The sequence below is a fragment of the Astatotilapia calliptera genome, chromosome 6, assembly GCF_964374335.1.
Source record: "Astatotilapia calliptera chromosome 6, fAstCal68.1, whole genome shotgun sequence".
In the NCBI taxonomy this organism is placed as follows: Eukaryota; Metazoa; Chordata; class Actinopteri; order Cichliformes; family Cichlidae; genus Astatotilapia; species Astatotilapia calliptera.
Window position 1 is genome coordinate 21,742,477 of NC_137427.1, and position 20,492 is coordinate 21,762,968.

Below are 20,492 nucleotides of genomic sequence, written 5' to 3' on the forward strand. Positions count from 1 at the left end.
TAACTTTAAAGGTTGGAATCAACATGGTAAACTATTAACCCAATGTATACAGTTTCCATCGTTTTAAGGGAATATAACATGGAAGCTGGTTATATTCCCTTAAAATACCAGGATAGAAAAAACACAGTGGAACAGTACCAGTCTGAGATTGTCCTCCCCACAGCCTGGATCTCAACATTTTAAAAGCAGTGTGGAATCATCTTGACAAAGAATGGAACAAAAGGCAGAATGCATCCATGGAAGCTTGAAGAGCTGTTCCTGACGCCTAGTTAAAGAAGAAATAACAAGAAAGCGTGTCTAAGAGAGTTCAGGTTGTGTTGAAGAATAAAGGTGGTCATAACAAGCTTCAAGCTTGTTAGAAATGTATATAATCAAATCACAACAACAGTTGCCTCGAGGCAAAGGTAAAGACCCTAGAATAACACAGACAAAACACAAGACAGTAGGAAGGAAAAAACCACTTTTAACAGGAAGAAACCAGCAGAACCAGGCTAAGGGACAGTTGGTCATCTTCTGCGACTGGTTGGGGTGAGGGAAGGAAGACTACACTAAAACCTCTGTTTTTGTGTCGTGCACTGTATTTTTTGTTTTTGTTTTCACATTTTTCAGTGAATCGCTGCAACTATTACCAATTTTGCTTAATAACAATATGAAGGGTGGCACAGTAGTTTAGTGAAGAACAAAAGTGAGGAAACTAACCGATATATACAGATTTCCAATCTGTTGCAACAATGTATACTATGAACCAGCTTGTGTTTTACAAGTGAGGAACTAAAATTCATCATAGTAATTGTCTTAACATTTAAAGTCTCTCTTCTTATTTTATGATGCTAATGCACAAAACGAATAACCTTTAAACGCTTTAAGAAAAGCTGTGATTCTTGGTGACAGCACTTCCAATTTTGTCCTTTTTTCTTCTCGTGGATGTGGTTTGACACTTTCACTGGTGTCTATAAACATGACCAAATAATGAATCATAGCGCATAAAGGAAGGTTTGTGTCTTTTTCTCTGCAGTCAAGCACACAATTTAATGATGTATATTGTCACACCCCCAAATGCCAATTACTATGAGAAGGTAATTAGTTTACAGTTTAGTTCACAGGCTATAATCTGGCATGCTGACTCAAAAAAATAGTGAGGGGAAACGGCACCCTTCCAAATAATTATTATGCCATCAACACATATCATAATTTGATTTTCTCCAAAAAGCCCACATTAAACAAATATTTTTTCTTCCACCAAAAAAGGTGTTTTGTGTCTCTTCAGCTTCTCTGTTTTCGGGTGAAAGGCAGAGTAGACTCCGGACAGGTCGCCAGTCTGTTGCACGGCTCTTGCAAGTCAAAAGGTGATTTTTAAAAACAAAAGAAAACACGTTCTATATACGCTACCTTTTTAGACTGTGCCTTTTTTGAGTCTTCACACAAAAATGAACTTTATTTCTTAGTCATGTCAAAGCTTTGAACCAGAAAATATACTCACATCTCCCAAGTGCTTTCAGAGAGAGTCTGCAGTTGTTTCTCTTCCTTCAAGCTTCAGGAGAAATATATTTACTCCTCTGAGCAATACTTAAGCGCATGTGGTGCATTCATATCATTGTCTAGTTCCCTTAAGATCAGCGCCTCTGCTTATGAGCGATGATGACATATGCATATGTGTGATTTGCATATTTGCATATTTGTGCATTTTATGTTTTATGTTGATCACTGGTTGCAAGGGAAAATGCTGAATCCACACTATTAAAGTCTACTATGCTGTTCTTGATAGTTTCTTGCTTTCTTGCTTCACTGCTTCTCTACTCTGACTTCTAATGGACTCCAGGAAATTTACCCATATGGAAAAGAAAAAAAAAAAACCCTCATATTTCAAATGTTTATGTTTTCACATATAAGTCTTATAAGACTGTTTGTCCCTGCTATGAATTACTTTAAGGCATTCATCATATGAACTCACAGCGATACATAGCTGTTTCATAATATGTGGCAAAAAAGTCAAACTGGACACATTTTGGGTTAAACCATAGTACAAGGCTGATGGGGTCGTGTAAACACGTGTGAACCATTAATTTGATTATGCTTTACTGCTTACTATTGTGCTTTGTAATAGATTGTATATGATTGTATATACTTTAGGTGACACCTCAAGTGTCACGAATAAAAGGCCACAGCTGAGTATACAGGGAGTGCAGAATTATTAGGCAAATGAGTATTTTGTCCACATCATCCTCTTCATGCATGTTGTCTTACTCCAAGCTGTATAGGCTCGAAAGCCTACTACCAATTAAGCATATTAGGTGATGTGCATCTCTGTAATGAGAAGGGGTGTGGTCTAATGACATCAACACCCTATATCAGGTGTGCATAATTATTAGGCAACGTCCTTTCCTTTGGCAAAATGGGTCAAAAGAAGGACTTGACAGGCTCAGAAAAGTCAAAAATAGTGAGATATCTTGCAGAGGGATGCAGCAGTCTCAAAATTGCAAAGCTTCTGAAGCGTGATCATCGAACAATCAAGCGTTTCATTCAAAATAGTCAACAGGGTCGCAAGAAGCGTGTGGAAAAACCAAGGCGCAAAATAACTGCCCATGAACTGAGAAAAGTCAAGCGTGCAGCTGCCAAGATGCCACTTGCCACCAGTTTGGCCATATTTCAGAGCTGCAACATCACTGGAGTGCCCAAAAGCACAAGGTGTGCAATACTCAGAGACATGGCCAAGGTAAGAAAGGCTGAAAGACGACCACCACTGAACAAGACACACAAGCTGAAACGTCAAGACTGGGCCAAGAAATATCTCAAGACTGATTTTTCTAAGGTTTTCTGGACTGATGAAATGAGAGTGAGTCTTGATGGGCCAGATGGATGGGCCCGTGGCTGGATTGGTAAAGGGCAGAGAGCTCCAGTCCGACTCAGATGCCAGCAAGGTGGAGGTGGAGTACTGGTTTGGGCTGGTATCATCAAAGATGAGCTTGTGGGGCCTTTTCGGGTTGAGGATGGAGTCAAGCTCAACTCCCAGTCCTACTGCCAGTTTCTGGAAGACACCTTCTTCAAGCAGTGGTACAGGAAGAAGTCTGCATCCTTCAAGAAAAACATGATTTTCATGCAGGACAATGCTCCATCACACGCGTCCAAGTACTCCACAGCGTGGCTGGCAAGAAAGGGTATAAAAGAAGAAAAACTAATGACATGGCCTCCTTGTTCACCTGATCTGAACCCCATTGAGAACCTGTGGTCCATCATCAAATGTGAGATTTACAAGGAGGGAAAACAGTACACCTCTCTGAACAGTGTCTGGGAGGCTGTGGTTGCTGCTGCACGCAATGTTGATGGTGAACAGATCAAAACACTGACAGAATCCATGGGTGGCAGGCTTTTGAGTGTCCTTGCAAAGAAAGGTGGCTATATTGGTCGCTGATTTGTTTTTGTTTTGTTTTTGAATGTCAGAAATGTATATTTGTGAATGTGGAGATGTTATATTGGCTTCACTGGTAAAAATAAATAATTGAAATGGGTATATATTTGTTTTTTGTTAAGTTGCCTAATAATTATGCACAGTAATAGTCACCTGCACACACAGATATCCCCCTAAAATAGCTAAAACTAAAAACAAACTAAAAACTACTTCCAAAAACATTCAGCTTTGATATTAATGAGTTTTTTGGGTTCATTGAGAACATGATTGTTGTTCAATAATAACATTATTCCTCAAAAATACAACTTGCCTAATAATTCTGCACTCCCTGTATGTGTTTCTCTAGTCTTGCTTGTCACAACTTCTGACTAGCTCAGAGAAACGTAGCCCTCAAATTTGCACACACCAAGAACAAAGAACTAAAGAAAAATAACACAAACATAAATACGAAGGCAGTGCCCACAGTCAAACACAGACTGCTTATATCAAACACTTCATTTGCGCTCTGACAGCTAAGTACATGTCTTGGATGAAAAAAACTGACAGTTCAAGGTGACGGCTAACTCCAGTCAATCCAGTGTATTGCTGTGTGATGTGAGCTTTGAGCACTGGATGTGTGTGTGTTTATGTGTGAGAGAGAGAGCAAGAGGAAGAGCGTGAGCCCACATGTGTACGTGTCTCGTCTTTTGCGTGTGGTCTAGGTAGGGGGTAGCTGACAGGTGTCCCTTCTTCTTAGCCATGCAATTTATCAACCCTCTGGAGGTAGCAACCTTTGCCCGAGTGCAAGTGTCCAAAACTCTCATGCTTCCCTCTCTTTCTAAACAATTAAACAACAAAAATAGATCAAACATTTCAAACCAAAAACCTTAGGAAGATAATAAGTCACTCTATAATAACAAGACCTGTTTTTTTCTCCCCTGTCTCTCTCTTATTATCCATATGCTGACAATGGCAGCGAATATATTCTAACAAGAAAAAAAGAGGAGAAAAAAATAGAAAGAAAGTCACGGCATGCTGAGCAGCCACAGAGATTTTAAATCTTTTGTTCTTTCTGGCTTAATAATAAAAAGTGTTTCAGGGCTCGCTATGAGCCAGCTGTCAGAAATAAACCACGGCTATCAATATCACTCCCCAGATATCATTATTTTAGTTCTTTTCAATTAATTATGAGAGCGTGGTAAGACGGCACTTTAGATCTCATTTCAGGGCCTAAATTGGTTTGCGAGCATAAAAACCTTTATTGTGTGTGCCCCGCGGCACATGCACTGGCGCACAAAACAGTTTAGAGTTTAGTTATGGAAGTTAAATGTGGAATTTTGCAGCTGCAGATCACAACTTTTTGCCAGATATCAATCAGTTTATCATCGAAAGTTTTTTTTAGGTAAAGCTCTTAATAGTTTGTTTCACTGGATGATTTTTTTTCTTTTCATTGAAATGCACATTCCTTCACTTTCTCCTTGGTAACAGTAGCTTTCTCTGTGGGGAGCTCCTTGCCACCACCCCCGCCACCCTCCCACACTGTTCCCCTACCCCTCCAGTGCTATTCATTCAGTGCTGCTGTACCAAATCAGCCAGGGGTGAGGGCTTTGTGGGGAATGGGAGTGGGCTAAAGGGTTATGAGGGAAGCATGAACCATAGAGAATAATACAAGAATAAAGGCAGGCTTTAAGATAAAGATCCTATTTTTTTTTTCTTCCATTTTTTTTTTTTTTTTTTTTAGCTTCTCTTGTGTTTTTGTTGCTCTGGCTTTGCTGTCTTCATCTGCTTCATCTCTCTCTCTCGCTCTCCTCTCCCTCTCCTTGGCAGTGGACGGAAGGAGTCAGGGTGATAAATAGGTGGTGTCCGATGTGCTTCTCCTCTCCTGTCGTTCTTCCTCTCCTTCTTTTCCACTCCTCCTCTCCGGATTCGGCTCACCGCACTCCCCAGGCTTACAGCGTGTTCATTCCTGTCAGCAAAAAGCGAATCACGGGAACAACCAGATCTACTGTGCACATGTGCGCACACACACACACACACACACACACACACACACACACACACACACACACACACACACACACACACACTTGTCGGCACACACACAGGAATGAATGAAGAGTCACACACAAACATAGGCCACAGAAGGCCTGATGAAATAGGCCAATGGTGGTATGCTAATGTGTAAAATGTACTCTGATGCATAGAAAGCCACAGTACTTAGCAGTTCTTGTAGAAATACACTCACAGCCACAGTCTATTAGTGTTCACAATGCACATAGTCTGGATGAATTAGCATCACCAGTGGCCAGCATTGACACTGCAGATAACAATTTATCTCAGGCATTTTCATGCACACAGGACAGAGGTGTTTGGGTTATTTTGAAAGAAATTTGGAGAGAAAGAAAGAAATTAGGAAAAGTTGATCCGTAGTTAGAGCCCTGAAGCTAGAGCTCATGTTAGCTTTATTCCTCCTAACACCTACGGACATGTTTCCTTCTACCAGCACCACATATTTAAACCTTGAAGATGGATCAGTCAAGAAGAGGCCCCTTGAATCTTCCACCTGTGCAACTCCTATCAGGACATCTCAGAAAAGACCAACATACCATACTCTGTTTTTGAGTTTGCACTAACACAGCTTGCAGTGTCAACGTACCCTCTCAAAACATCCCCATTGTAGTGCACTTCCCCTGACCTCATGTATCAGTGGAGTTTTATTGAAGAACAATTGGTGTAAGCATCCCCTCAATGGTGCCATGCATCACTTGTTGTATAATTGAAGAGGCTGGGTGCCTTTTAATGATCCCCTGGCTGACCCTGGGCCTGTATTTGCATTGTTTTTCGCTTAGCACATGGCTAATAGCTAGCCTAAAGGTAAGCCGGCCTTACTAAGGATCGAACACCAATTTCCTCCACGCCGAGGGCGAGCTCACCACATCATTTGAAACATAAGAGAAAAGGTGCACGCTCACTCACGTAGCCACCCATTCTCTGCACTGCACAACAGACTTCCGCAGACATGTGCACAAACACACCGTATTACTGCACCTAGCATGTGGCCTCAGGGTGTGTTAAATAGGAACAGTGAAAGGTGCTATTTATTTAGATGATAAGCGTGAACCTGCTAATAGAAGGACTATGGGAGGTAGAACTGTGTTTTTTTCTTCCCCTTAACCTAGGTAGACTCCTTTAAAGAGGTCACAGACGGTGAAGTGCAAAGACAGAACATGGCAAAATAAAACTGAGTACAAATAAAACGGGCTAACACATCGACATGCCACACCCGCTGCCATGCCATTCTTTCCCCAGCCTGAACATGTCTTTAAATTGGGTTATAAAAATGTGTATCTATTGGCCTTATATGAGAATCCAATCTTCCACGAGGAGGGGGCGAGCAACAGAGCAAAGTGATAAAAAACAAATAAATCAATTTAGTTGCCAGATTTATTTTCCGATCAGAGGGAGCAGTGAGTGATAAAAACTGTATTACACCCAATGCTAAGCTTCGCTTGCATTTTTTATTTATGTGAACAGAATCTGTGTGTGTGAGTGTGTGAAATATGTGTGTGAATATATTTGTGCGAGATCGCTGCCTTTGTCGGCGGTGAGAGAAATGTTTTTGTGTGTGCGCTTAAGGTAAGTCACCTAGCAGATGTACAATGTCATAACCAATACACTGTAAGAGCCCACTGGGTTCCATTTAACAACAAAGAAATATCTACTATGGTATGTGCACAGATATAAACAATGTTACAGCTCCATCCCTGGCCCACTGCTGCCCTTATGCTGTGTCTATACTTCACTCTCTTTGTGGTACTTATTATTGGAAAGTCAACAGGCATAAAAGGATAGGGAAGCCCAGCCAATGTTTTCAAGTGTCATTTGGCAGGTGTAGTGAGGAGGATATTGGGAGATGGGCAACAAAAAAATCGCCTCGATTCACAAAACTACATGGGAAATAATTCACTTGGACTGTATGTCTCTAGGCACTCAGCATTTAGAATGGGCTCTGCCACTTTAATTGAAAGGGAAGGGGGAGACAGGGAAAGAGAGGGAAAAGCTGTTACAAACAAGAGCATGATTTATGAAATCCATCCTTCTGTTCGTCCGAGCGAGCTCATTATGTATGCGCAACGGAGAGAGTGTGAGAAGACGGATGAGTCGTCCCCGTGGCGGAGGAAGAGGAATGGCAGCGCTAAACTCCGCCGGTAATCAACTGGTGAAATTAAACATCAAAAAAACAGGAATGATTGTGTGCGGCAAAGCAATTTGTCTGCAATTAGCGACCAGTCGCATAACTCACGCACAGGCACACATAAACACATTCAGTCTTAATGGAACAAGACATGTCACTGGGTGTGTCTTTGCGTGTGTGTGTGTGCAGAAATACGGCGCAGGGTAACCATAAAAATAGTAAGTTAATAAACTCGAGAGACATTAACAGGATCTGGGGCAATTGGTGAACAGCTACGTCATTTGTCAGCAGCTTTTATTGAACGCTTTCTGAAAGGCAGCTGTATTTATGACCTTTTGGCTGTCATTTGTTTACACTAGTTTAGGAGAACTCAGAAAGGGCGTCAAAACATAGCTATATGAAAACAGCTTATATGAAAATGGCAGATATAGTGAAGTTATTTCATAAGGCGTAATATCCGTAATGGCAGGGTCAGCGTCGCCTTTTCTCACAGCTTAGGAGCTCTCTTTATTCCTTGATTGCTCTCAGCAGCTTTGTGATTAGCTCTTAAGTAGAAACTCTTAGTAACGCTTATAGTGCCATTTAGGAGGAGTAAGATAAGATGCTTTGTGAATGCCACCATTTTTGTGAAAGTGTTTTATGAATGTATCCTGCATCAGTATTTGTAGAATATCCAAATTACCAACACTCACATATTACCGTAGCAGAGCGTGTTATTTAGTTGTAACTAGATTTCCTTTTAAGGGCATTTTGCAAGTTGTGTAGTTTTTAGCAAACAGGTTGCCAGCTCTCAGATCTTTAGCTTTTTAACTCGAGTGTCCTGCTCATGAGGTCTCGGATCTCTTATTTGTGAATCAAAAACAGTTAGACAAAGTTGCTGGAGGTCCTAGGCCCTGTTTGCACGTATGAGCCAATAATGAATATAGCCTAATGTGTTTGTGTTGTTTTCATAAACAAGACTTAAAAAGCGTTATCCACAGGATCCGTGTGTGAGTCAGAAAATCAGAATACTCGCACAAATTAAAGCACAGTAGCAATAATTTCCTTAATTACTTTTAAATCTTCATTATTCTCAAAACACAGACATGATTGGTCAGAACCCAACGGTAAATCAAAATCTGTGCTTTTCAACACCTCAGAGCTGACACGCCGGTTCTACGTTTTTTTATTTATTTATTTTTATTTTATTCTTTTACACAGTGTCCATTTCTAACATTGAGTCCTAAACTCCATTAAAGTAGTTTTAGTACTGCTGCTAAAAACCTGATCATTTCTCAGTTTTCTGCCTTTATTCAAAATATAATTTGTAGTAGAGATTATGCCACATTAACAAAAAAAAATTACAGACGTTCGCCTTTAATTCACAAATATCATTGCATTAACGTTGTTTAGGAACTACAGCCATGTTTATGCATTTTACACCCCATTGTAGGGGCTCAAAATTTAATTGGACAATTGACTGACAGGCAGTTTTATGACCAGGTGAGCCCTGTTCACTTGTTATTTCATTCCTTCCTCTTAATATCCAGTCGTGATACTTACACAGTACTTGTGGATTGTTTATATTTTCCATTTTGTCTTCTGTATCATCCTTGTTCTGTCATTTGAGTTTGATATTATAAGTTTAGAAGTCTTGATTATTTGCTAATACTCTGTTTGGTTTCTTTATTGTTTAATCTCTATTGTATACGGTGAGTCTTTGGTTCTTTGGTTAGTTTCAGTTGCTGACGACTTTGTGGAGTTTGTTTTTAACTTCTCTCTTTTTTTGTTTCTCCATCCATCTCATCTTCATTTATCTTTGTCTCCCACTGTTTCCTCATCTCATTCTTTATGTGTGGCAACTCTTATGTTCATGTTCAGTATATTTCTTATAGGTTATTTCTTTCTTGTTAAGTTTCTGTTTTGATTTCTCTGTCTGCTTCCTTTAGTTACTTCCTGTTTTTGCTTTGAAGACTGTGCTCTTCTGTCATATCATGTGTAGTTTTACTTCATGCCTCTGTCCTCTCTGATTCTCAGCTGTTCTTGTTACTGACCTGTTTTCTGTTTGCCCAAATGGCACTAGTCTTCCTCTTTTTTTCTTTTTCTTTTTTTTGTAGTACTCTATTGTATTTTCTCTGACTCTGTAATCAGAGTATTTCTGCCTAGCACACCCGGTGCTTCTGGATTTCCTTATTCTCCTTTTTCTGAACTCTCTGCATTTGGGTCGAACATCAGCTAACTCCAGAACATGACCATACAAAGAGTTTACAATGAAGAACAGGGAAGATTAGACTTTGTCTACCTAACTACCTAAAAATGTTTGGACAGTTCTAAAACAAAATCTTGACAGATGAAATAAAGATTAAGAGAAAAGTTTGGAGACGGAGAAAAACAATCTAGATTCAAAGCATTAACACATTTTCTGTCAAACATGGTGGAGACAGTGTTATGACATGGGCCTGTATGACTTCCATTGGATCTGGGCCATTGGTTTTTATTAATGATTTGACTGCTGATAGAAGTAGCAGTACGAACTCTGAAGTTTACAGATCTGCACTTTCTGCTCTCTGCTGCAAAACCGATCGGACACAGCTTCACAGTGCAAATGGATAACGACCCAAAGCAAACTGGAAAAGCAACCCAAGAGGTCCTTAAAGCAAAGATGTGATATTCTTCAATAGACAAGTCAGTCACCTCTCGTCCCAACAGATCATGCTTTTCAGGTATTAAATACAAAACTGAAGGCAGAGAGACCCACAAAGAAGCAGCAAGTAAACATGGCTGCAGTAAAGGGCCTGGCAGAGCAGAGCCCCACATTTTTCTAGTACCATAACTTGCTAGTTATAAATATTAGCATCACACATCCAGTAATTGCAAAATCTGAAAAAATCATCAAAAACAATCACTTAATAATAACAGGATATGCGGGACATCATCAAAGTGACTTTTTTTCCTCCATTCAAAAACTCTCCCTCACAGCATATATAGGTATTTTGTAATCACTGTAAACAATTTGCAGTGTGAGTATTTAAGAGAAACCATTTTCACGCATGCAGTGCACCCTGAACATTTCTCATCATTAACTGGCCGATCTGAATGCAAAAGTCTGAATCTGATATAACGCAGACTTTAGCACAGAGTTCATGTGAGAATACAGCAGCTTAAACGTCTGGAGAATTCACAGTGACAAAGTGGCCATCGGTTGTCTTCTGCCTGCTGCATGCTCTATGCGAGTGCCGCCGTAAGTGTCTTCAGTAGAGAAAATCAGATCCGTGTGATGTGTCTAATGAATTTGCCGTCATGTAATTTCATATTTTCTTCCTCCCCTCTTAATCATTGATTTTGCCTCCCCACTAAGCTTTAACAAACTCCTCTTTTTGTCTTTCAGATCTACTCCTGAGGTTAGTACTGACACATACTTAATACTAAGATATTAGCTGGCTGGGAACCAGCCAGTCAAAAGTTTCCCGGCCGTTTTCTACATACGATACCACTTTATTTCCTGTGCTAAAATAGTTTTCAGTTTTTATATAAATCAGGTTATGTCTGGTCTTTAAAATGAAAACTCCCGACAAGCCTCTTTGGGCATTTTGAGAATTACACACACCCTACAAAGCAAATCATATGAACATTCACGTATACTGGAGAAGCCTCCTGCCCACTGGAAAAGTAGTTGCACGACAAGGTCAGCATATCCTGTCATTTGTTATTCACATTGAATTAACCACTGCTAGTCGAGGCTTATATCTCTGGTTTGCTTCGGAAAAGGGTCGCGATAGGAACTGATGAAGTCATGCAGTCACGCAGCAAATGTGGGTGTCTGCATCACTTCCAAAGCTTTCAAAGTTAAAATGAGTCCACAGAGTTACCAAAAGTCTCCATTTTAGGGATCCTAAAGCACTACAGCTACATGGATTTCAAAGGTTTTGCATCTCACACAAACATATTAGGGTCGAGTCAAACAAGACCGTCACATTCCTCTGTCCCCTGAACAGAAAAGCACTTCTGTTCAACCCACAGGGGTGCTATGAGGGTGGGGGGCTTCAAGCATCTGATGATTTGTGTGAAGTGCTCGCGCAGTATGTTGGCTCTTCACCTCATGCCAAGAAGCAGGTGAAATAGAGTTGACCCTGATGCTGTTTTGCTGCAACATGCAAAGGAAATGGAATCTCAGAGGGTTCATCAAGATCACACAAACCATAGGGCCGAACCCGAAACCAGATCTACCAAAGTCTCTTTTTTTGGACAATACCCGAACCTCTCAATCTCTATTTACCCCTGCTGTCTTCAATCTATCTTTTCCTCCCTACCTCTGACCTTTTCACTTTTGAGATTCTTCATACCAATCTGCTCTTTCATCATGTCGTCTATTCTTTCTCAATCCCACCATACTACTGACCTTTCAGTTTCATTCTTCCTACATTTCTCTGCCTCTCCTTTCCTCCTGGTCTAGGCTGTAATTCAGCTTGTTTCAGGGCCAGTTAGGCAGCCAGTGGAGTTAATCTGTCTTTTCAGGTCATAAATCACTGCTTGGCGTCTCTCTCTCTCTCTTCCTCTTTCTCTATCTCTCTCTCTCCCTTCTTCTCTCTCTCCCTTTTCCTTGCTCTTACCTGCTGCTCAGACATAGAGTATACTTTGAGGTTATTGTGCCTGACAGTCAATGCTGGTGTTCTTTGTATGCATGCTTGTGTGTGGTTATCACTTCTTTAACGTCCAACAGATAGAGAGTGAAACTGCATACTCTGGAAGTGCCACAGCCAATAAGAAAAGACTGTTAAAATGTCAAGACCAATCAGAAGTGATGCTTCTCTCTGCGGTGCAGTTTGCAACTCTCTCTGTGTGTGTGTGTGTGTGTGTGTGTGTGTGTGTGTGTGTGTGTGTGTGTGTGTGTGTGTGTGTGTGTGTGTGTGTGTGTGTGTGTGTACATCAGCCTTTTTGCAAACACAGCAAGAGCATGCTCTGGTAACAGATGGAATCTACTGGCTGAAATTTCAATCAAAAGCTGTGCAAAAAGAAAAACATTTTGAGGTTAAAGACATGCTCTGTGCACGTGCGTGCCCATGTGCGCATTTCTCTGTGTGCACGCCTGCATGTGCTTGCTGACATGTGTACAACCGAGCAGGTGCATGGGAAACTGTTGGCCTCTACAACAGACAAAACCACATCAGGAACTAGAGTGGCGGAATTGATGGGGGAAGAAACACAGAAGAAAGAAGGGGAAGGAGAGAAAACAGATTAGCGTAGCAGGAGGGAGGAGAGAGAAAGAAGGGGAACGCAGGAGGAGAGTAAAGTTGAATAGCAGGAGGGTGGGAGTTGGAGAGCGGGTGAATGAATGTGTTGTGAATCTATTGTGCCCGGCCCCTGAATGGAGTGTTAGTAAGCTAAGTAGTAACCGGTGATTTACTGCTCCAAGTCCATATCAGCTGAAGTGGCCAAACAATGCCCTTTCGCAAGCAACATTTACCAACTAGAAGAACCGTGTAGGACTGACTGAAAACTGAAAATCTGGGAGATTTTAGTGACTTTTCCAGTGCATTGTTTAAGTTCTGAATTCCATAAGAGAACTGATGGAAGATGAAGAGGTGGTTATCATCATATCAGCAGTGTTCACATGTATAACACAGCTGGATTTGTGTGCATTTAGGGTGTATCCCTGGCAGTGGGGATTGTATTTTGCTAATTATATTTTCAACCACACATTTCTCTCGCTCTTTCTCAGCTTCTCACTTTCTCTGTCAGCTTTTCCCTCACACTCAGTAAAAAAAATTGAAATGCCAGTAATTATGAGCAAAACCTCCCAGCTTGGGGACCCTGAATTCAGACCTAGCCATGACATTAGAAAAACAAGCCCTGTGACGAATGAGAGAAAATAGACAAGTAGCAGTGTGTGTTCATGTCGGTGAGTGTGTGTGTGTGTTCATGTCGGTGAGTGTGTGTGTGTGTGTGTGTGTGTCCTTAGCTACATGTCTGCCATTCTTATTTGTTGAAAAACGGAGATTCAGTTGACCACTCTGACTCTGTTGCACTGCAGAATTGCGATAAGGACCACACACACACACACACACACACACACACACACACACACACACACACACACACACACACACACACAGAAACACTCACTCACACAATCATTCATCTAATCTCTAGCTCCATTCCTTACTGCACTGCATTGTTGCTCTGCATATATAGTAGACTGCAACCAAGATAATCTGCATCAGAGTTTCTGCAGGAGTGTCACAGGAAAGGGACACTCAGAGAAACATGATCTCTTTCCACACGGAAAAGCACACACAAGTGCTGCATGAGCAACAGTTGGCTCTAACTTGCCACCAGAAACCCCACAAGACCTCCTTTCAGAGACCCCGGAGACCTCAGCCTCCATCCTAATACTCCTCCATCCCTTTCCAATTCATCCTCTCCTCAGTTCTGTCCCTCCCCCTCCTCTGCCCTTCCCGCCCCAGCGAGTTCTCAGTTCTGACAGAACAGTTAATCATACACTCTCTGCAGGGTCTCATCCTAGGTGCGTGCATGAGGCGAGGGTGTGTGTGGGTGCGTGCGCACGTGTGTGTCTGTGTGTGTGTGTCCAGATGTACACCTTCATTTTCAGCAAAGCAGAAGATTCATCTTTCTCACAGCTATTTTTCTCGTTTTATTTCACTTAAAGAATCCTTATGTCCCACGCCTTCATGAACAAGCACATGCAACTCAAACAAAGTTTTTCTTTTCAAATACCGGACGTTACAGCGGAAAAGAAAAGCTCGCCGTTTGGTGAGAATTTCTCTCTGGCTTCCTAGCTGATTGGTTTCATAATTAATCATTCATTTTCGTTTCATTCACAGCTACAGGAGGTTGTTGATTAGATCAAAGAAAGAGGCTGTTGAGCTCAATTCCTTCCACGCACTTTTTCAGAATTTCTGCGAAATTCCACTCAGAGTGAAACATGAAAGCAGCGCATGAGTAATGTTAAATCAATCAATCAATTAATATATAAATAAGGCCTGCATATATTCTTTATCAGGCTGTTATAGTGGCAGAGAGAGTCGGCCGCATGTGTTTGCTGTGAAGTGATTTCGGCGTGTGGTGGAGTGCGCCTTTAATCGGAAGCAAAGTGATGTGAAATCTTGTCTGTGGAGGAGGGTGGAGGATGTGGAGAAGTCCTACTGTCTCGAAAACAGAAAAAAAAAACCTGTTTAAAACGGAAACCTGTTACTTACACTGAACGTTGCCACCTTTGCGCGTAGTGCGCGATCTCCAGCAATGCATACCAAGTTGTTATAGGAGGGAGTTGTGAGGAAGCCTGTGTTTTATTTGAATCAGCTCTTGCAAGACTTGGAAAATATCTCAGCTAGTGAAGTGTGAACCTACTGGGCTTATGCTCGACTTTGATGCGTGAAACTACAAATGTGGTGCGAAATGTGTCTCTTTCAGTATGCGGGTTCGATTTTAAGTGGACTTTTATTGGCGCTGTCAGCCAAGAGAGGAGCAACCTGTCGACTATCTGATCAACTCAGTAACAGACCAGAGAATTTCCATTAATGTCTGAACTTTAAAACAGTTTTTGATGCTGCAGCACAAATAAATATCTTCACAGTGTATGATTTTAAAAGCTTTATGGCTTTTGGTTTTTAGAAGAGATCTACGGGATTTTAAAAAATGACTACATTAATTTCAGACAGGCGTGTGCGCCTTTGAAACAAACAGAAAGGGTGGAAAAAACATTCATCAAAGTGCAGAGAGGATGAGCCAGAACAAACATCAAATATCGCCAAAAACCACGTGATTTGCTTGTAATTGTCTCTGGAATGTAAATCTTCAAGTTGCAGCTCTCAGACACACACCTTATGTTTTGGGTATTTTCAGTTAAATTTTTATCAATAAATGAACATAACTTTGATGTGTTTTATAGATTTCGTTCACCAGGCAAACCTGTTACAAGCTTTTATCTCTGCCAAGCAGGTTATGTTTTTGGTAGTGTTCGTGTCGTTCTGTGTGGAAACATGAAAACTCGAAATGTTTTGAATGAATTCTAATAAAACTTTGTAGGCGTGCTGAGTGGGGCCATGTTAACAATCCACTGAAATTTGGCTTACATCCACGAAGGTCTTCAAGGTGTACTCAACGATTGATTGGTTGAAAATTGACAAAAAGACTTTAATTTAGAAACTATGATTCTTGCTAGTGTGCTGTTTCATTAACATTAACAAAATGCACCCTATAAAGATTTAAAATTTTATGTCACATCTGATCTCTGACCTCTCCCTCAAGGTCAGCAGATTGATCAGAAGGTCAAAGTGAAAAAAAAACCCTCGCTATTTAATACAGTGTTTCTTACTGCCATTGTTTGTACTGACAACATATAGGCATACAGGAAATATAGATTTATGGGGAGAGATTGAGTAAGAGATTATGACTTTGTTTTATATATTACAGCAACAGGTTATAACCTTTTAAATTAATAACAACTGAATATTTGTATTTTTAGGATAATAAATAAATAAATTTGTTATCAAAAACTTGTCATTACTACGAACCATTAAAACAAATGTACTAAACTTGATTGACTGGTTGATTGATACTAAACACTAAAATGAATGCTGTACTTGTTTTAAATCCACATGAAAAATAACAATAAAAAAAATCATACTACTCAAAAAATATGTCAAATGGATTTCAACAGGGCAAATAACAAAATGCTGCACTTCTTTGCAGTTATGTTTACTGCACTACAAACTTCTTAAAGTTCATTTACAGAGAACAATGAAAAAATATATATAGAAAATACAATAGTACTTCTTACTGCCATTATTTGTATTGACAACATATATGCATATAGGCAACGATATATGTGGATTTAAATCTCAGACTTCTTCTTTAATGTCACGTAAATTCATTTCAATTTTTTAAATCAAATTTTCATGATTTTTTTGATCTTCAAAACTATTTTTAAAATTCCACTGCCTTTTTTTGTATTGGTAATATTTAGGAAATACTGGCATATGGAGATTGTAAATATGCCAGTATTATATCGAAATATGATGTCACATTTGACCTCTGACCTCACTTTTACATTTCACATCTGCCTTTCTTTCAAGTTGACCCCAAAATGTGTTATATCTTTAAATAAAGTAATGTCAGGAGAAAGAGAATGAGCTTCCAAGTTAATTAGAAATATATATCAGTATAATATTATATAATAAATTCAAATTATTCATGTCCGGTCATTTACGAAACAGTGCCTACTGTGCATTACCTTCACCTGCATAATGTTTGTGTAATCAAAGTAGACACGTGTCACCTTTTTCTGATTTTTCAGCACTACTTACACAAACTTAAAGTACTTTAAAAAAGAACAAAGAAAACTAAATGGATGTATACAGTTTTATTCCACAGTAAATACTGCCCAGGGAGTTAGCAGAGGTTTGTCCTCTCTGAGTGCTTCTAGTTTGGTTATTGCATTGTTGATACTTGGATGCATATGTGCAGATTATAGTTACTAATATTTTCACTCATTTTAATGTTTTTCCTCACGAGAAATGTAAGGATTTAAACCTTGTGAAGAACTGCAGCATCAGAGAAGGCAAACATGATTGTTAAGACCAGTGCAGTCAAGATGACTTTGCTCTTTAAAGTGTATCCGTGAGGAGAAAAATGAATTGCTTTGTTGCACGTAACACATGGAAGAGCGTTTGGATTAACATTTGCTAAAGTAGTCAACCAAAACGCTGAACTTCTCCAGACCACCTTCTCACATTCTCATGTTACATGTCCTCAACTGGAGTCTGCAGGGCAAACCATCTTTCTTCTCCTTTGTGCTGATATAATATGCTTAGGGACACACATCCTCTGCCTCGCACACTCACACACGTCAAACATGCACACACCCAAAGTGCACATGAAAGTGTGGGCGTGAGCGAATATTAAAGTCAGCAATTTTGAGGTGCGAAAATTGCTCTTGCTCTCCGGGATATTTTTAATTTCCTATTAAGCATCATTACGCTTGCATGATTATGCATGAAAGCCACACCTATGCACGTGCTCACACACTCACGCTCCCTGACAAACTCGGCAAGTTCACATTGCGTGACTGACCATGTGATTCTCATCCTTGTCCTTCATTTCATTAGACAGGGGGCTGAGAGAGCTATTCTGGGAGAGAATGGTAACTCTTTGTTGGTTGCTCAGCTGAAGAGACGTCTCCAATAGCAACTGAGACCTATGGCCTGCCCCCCGTGGCGTCCAGCGCTCATACTTGTGGCTGTGAGTGTCCACGTCTGCATGGATTCATCCCTCTGTGTGTGCTGCCTTTAAACTGTGTTCTTGCACACGTGTTTATGCGTGTGCGGACGAAAACAGCGGCCAACTCGTCTGTCATAGCGGTGCACAGCAAGGGATGAACACGTTAGTGTCAGCTGAAGATGTGAAAGGCGAGCAGAGGACAGGAGTGATGTGACTGTTATTGATCCTGTCTGGTAATTACAGCACGATTTATTACCAGAGGAAGATGGGGGAGGAAGCAGAGGAGGAGGTATCATATTTAGTTTGGGGTTGTAAGTTAGGTTTTTGGCGAGCGTGAACAAGGTCAGAGAGACAGAGACGGATCACTTTACCCTTCCTTCCCTTGAGCACTGTGTGATCTGATCGCTGTTGTGCTTTCTGACATCCTCCCCCTGTACTTTCTCTATCTCTCTGTGCTCCTTCCTAATTTTCTGTTGTTTAAATTCTCATACAACCACATGATATGCGGCTACAACACCGCCAGACTGGTGTTTGTTTTTCTTAAACGCTTGCGCACACGTCTAGCATTACCGCTACTCGGTGGCTTTTTGTCTGTCAGAAACATCACGTCTAATCAGCGCTGAGATGAAGTGTTGATATGATATGAAATGAAGGTGCGCTCCGTCACTCTAACAAGCAACAAGCCTGCCAGTGTTTGTGGCTTGTAAAAGTGTGGGAGTGTTGGGTTGTTTACAGAGATGTGTGGGCGTCAAGCATGATCTTGTGGGTACGTGTGCGCATTTATGTGTGTTTCTGTTTGCGTGGAGGCAATATTGTTCCTGAATTTGTCAAAAAAAGCCCGTGTTCTTATTGGCGAACCACATCCTGTCTGTCAATGAGTCACACGGAGTAAACAAAGTCTTACCAAAACACACTGCTGCGATGATCCTGCTCACTGTTTGCACTGCTGAGACATGGAGATCTTTTCCACCTGACCACTGTAATCTAACGAGGTTGCATCTCTGTAGTAAAATACTTCCTAGTGATAAAAATGATTACAAGCAGAAAAACAGTCTTATAATGGTTGATGTAAGAGTTTAAAAAATGTAAAAGAAAACTGTTCCCCCCCCCCACAAAATCCCCAAGAACACCAAGAAGGAGCTGGATGTAAAATCTGTTTTGCTTCATTTCTGCTGTATAAAATTTGTTGGAGCTGAGAACTTTAATAGCCTCCGTATTTCCCCCCGCACATTATACACAAATCCCGGGAAGCATGGGAGGTAAACAAGTCTCCATTACTGCAATGACTTCTTGCATTTTAACCTTTGCTTTCTATTATGTATTATCTGGTACTCTCTCAGTTCTCTGTTGCTGCTCCAACTGAATTGGCAAACTTCAGTACTTGGGAAAAATAAATAAATAACTGTGAAACACACAAGTCTTTACTTCACAACAAGCTCGCTATCTGACCCAACACTTAATATAGGTTTACTGGGCGTGCAGAGCACTAGGATTAGCTTCAAGTAACATTTTATCTAATGTTGTGTAGGTGCTGTTTTTATTTCTTGATTTTTTAAAAAAGTTTTTTGTGGTGTTTTTTTGGTTGGGGTGAGGGGAGCATATTAAGACTAGAGGCAAAGACAATGGCACACTGACACAGATACCTGTGAAATAGCTGTGAATTTATCTAATCATTAATCAGATTAAATGCTACTAAACCTCACCTGAAAAGCTGTTGCTCCACCAAGTAAACACCTCAGGAGTGACAGCAGAGGGAGATGGCACAGTACTCACGTCGGTAACCGAATTATTCAAGCCTCTTGTTTATTCTCTGATTTACAATTTTAATTCGTCAGGAGTAAAATTCTCTTGTGTTTGCTGGAGTTTTTAGAATTCTCTCTCTGCAGCGGGGATTTGAACATTTTTCCAGCTGTCTGACATTCAAAACTCATTGTTGCCGTTTTTGGTCTTACACCTTTGTAGTGCTGAGATGTCAAACGAATTTTGCATCGAGGGCCACATGCAGCCCGCTTTGATCTTAAGTGGGCCGGACCAGTGAGACTCCAATTTCTGTCATTGCGAATTAGCTCAACTGCACATTTAATCCCTGAGATATCTCAATATAAGTAATCAGAAGTGCAATTTCAACAGTACGTCTCAGATTTTCTACATAATAAAGAAATGCTGCTGAAGTAGTCTGACTCTTTGGGCACAAATTGTTAGAAAGTCATGTGTAAAATTACATAAAAAGTTGTTTACTGTAATTCTAAAACTTTTTTATTGCTAATTCACAAAAATATGCAGTTTTATTTATTTATATATCTGTTTATTTATTTATTTTACTATGGGTACATTGCAAAAAAACAGACATTTCTATAGTAGACAGTTAAGAAAATAGAAACTTTTAAGTAATTTAATTAATACTTCATTACTGTAGAATGAATGGCTGTGGGGGGGGAGGCTTTATCAGTAGGACAAGCTGTAGAATTTATGAAAATACAGTTAAAAGTTCAAAATTTATGTCCTACTTCAAATTTTCCAAAGCCGTCCAGTGGGTCAGATTGGAGCCTTTACCAGGCTCATTGTGACCCTAGGCTTTATGTTTGACACCCCTCCTTCAGTGAATACACAGTAGCTGTGGGCTTATCGAATAACATAGCTTCAGGCCTGTTAATTTCATTTATAATTTTTCTGTAAATTGCTCTACAAAGCATC